This window comes from Rutidosis leptorrhynchoides, chromosome 6 (genome assembly GCF_046630445.1).
Source record: "Rutidosis leptorrhynchoides isolate AG116_Rl617_1_P2 chromosome 6, CSIRO_AGI_Rlap_v1, whole genome shotgun sequence".
NCBI lineage: Eukaryota > Viridiplantae > Streptophyta > Magnoliopsida > Asterales > Asteraceae > Rutidosis > Rutidosis leptorrhynchoides.
In genome coordinates, this window is record NC_092338.1 from 92,045,531 (window position 1) to 92,047,892 (window position 2,362).

Genomic DNA, 2,362 nt, shown 5'->3' on the forward strand with positions numbered 1-2,362 from the left:
TAAGAGATTAATATATCACATAATATTTACATGTTAAATATATATAGTTTTCAACAAAAAGTGTTAAGCAATCGTTTTTAAAGAAAAAAATACGGTCAAAGTCCAGACTCACTAATGCATCCTACATACTCAATAAGACACACTAATGCAAATTTTCTGGTTCTCTAAGACCAACGCTCTGATACCAACTAAAATGTCCCGTTCATATCGATTTATAAACGTTCCATATTAATTAATTTCGTTGCGAGGTTTTGACCTCTATATGAGACGTTTTTCAAAGACTGTATTCAATTTTAAAACAAACCATAACCTTTATTTTATCGATAAAGTTTTAAAAATATTACGACGATTATCAACTAATGATAATCTAAAATATAGTGTTTTCACACGATTATTATATAATGGTTTACAATAATATTACACATCAATTTAAGTCTTCGAATGCAGTTTTTAAACAATATTATACAAGTATGCTGACTCCAACTCTTGTTCATAAATTAGCATGCAACAGCGGAAGCTCTTAATAATCACCTGAGAATAAACATGCTTTAAACGTCAACAAAAATGTTGGTGAGTTATAGGTTTAACCTATATATTTATCAAATCGTAATAATAGACCACAAGATTTCATATTTCCATTTCTCATAAACAACATGCAATCTGCATAAAAATTATTCATATGATGAACACCTGGTAACCGACCTTGACAGGATGCATATAGAATATCCCCATCATTCCGGGACTCTCATCGGACATGATAAATCGAAGTACTAAAGCATCCGTAACTCGAATGAGGCTTGTTGGGCTAAATAGATCTATCTTTACGATTCGCGTCAATTGGTGACAATTATAATAAACACCAATTCTTAGGCTACCAAGCTAAAAAGGGGCATATTCGATTCGATAATTCAACATAGAATGTAATTTTGATCACTTGTGTCTATTTTGTAAAACATTTATAAAACTGCATATATTATCATCCCAAAAATAATAGATTTTAAAAGTGGGACTATAACTCACTTTCACAGATTTTTCCTTCGTTGGAAATAAGACTTGGCCACTGGTCGATTCACGAACCTATAACAAATATGTACATATATATCAAAGTATGATTTAAATATATTCACAACATTTTTATTACGTTTTTATGATTTAAGTTTGTTAAGTTAGCAATCCTCGTTAGTAACCTACAACTAGTTGTCCACAGTTAGATGTGCTGAAATAAATCAATATATATTATCGAATCAATCCACGACCCAGTGTATACAAGTCTCAGGCTAGATCACAACTCAAAGTATATATATTATTTTGGAATCAACCTCAACCCTGTATAGCTAACTCAAACATTACTGCATATAGAGTGTCTATGGTTGTTCCGAAATATATATATAGATGTGTCAATATGATATGTCAAAACATTGCATACGTGTCTATGGTATCCCAAGATTACATAATACAATATAAATTAGTTAGGATATGTTTGGTCTAGATTTGTTACAAAATTTTCGTAGCTAGAACTAGCAAATTTATCCAATTTTGTTTTACCCGTCATTTCTTCGTTTCAAATCCGTTTTGAATGATTCAAGTTGCTATGGTTTTAAAATGAACTGAAATTTATGAAACTAAAAAGAAAAAGTATAAGTTTATAGTCAGAAATACAGGTTACAAGTCATTTTTTTAAAGAGGTAGTCAGTTCCGTCGAAAGAACGACATCTTGATGACCATTTTGAAAAACATACTTCCACTTTGTGTTTAAACATGATTTTTGGATATAGTATCATGTTCATATGTAATATCATTTTTCTAAAAAAACAAACTTTCAATTCAAAGATTAAGATAGTTTTTATTTTTCTCACCCAAAACAGCCATCGGTTTCACTACGACGGCGTATTTCCGGTTTTACGGTGTTCTTCATGTTTCCAGGTTTTAAATCATTAAGTTAGCATATCAAATAGATATAGAACATGTGTTTAGTTGATTTTAAAAGTCAAGTTAGAAGAATTAACTTTGTTTGCGAACAAGTTTAGAATTAACTAAACTATGTTCTAGTGATTACAAGTTTAAATCTTCGAATAAGATAGCTTTATATGTATGAATCGAATGATGTTTTGAACATCATTACTACCTCAAGTTTTATGGATAAACCTACTGGAAAAGAAAAAAATAGATCTAGCTTCAAAGGATCCTTGGTTGGCTTGAAAGTTCTTGAAGTAGAATCATGACACGAAAACAAGTTCAAGTAAGATTTCCACTCGAAATAAGATTGTTATAGTTATAGGAATTGAATCAAAGTTTGACTATGAGTATTACCTTGAATTAGAAAGATATCTTACTGTAAATAAGAAAGATTTCTTGAGTTTGG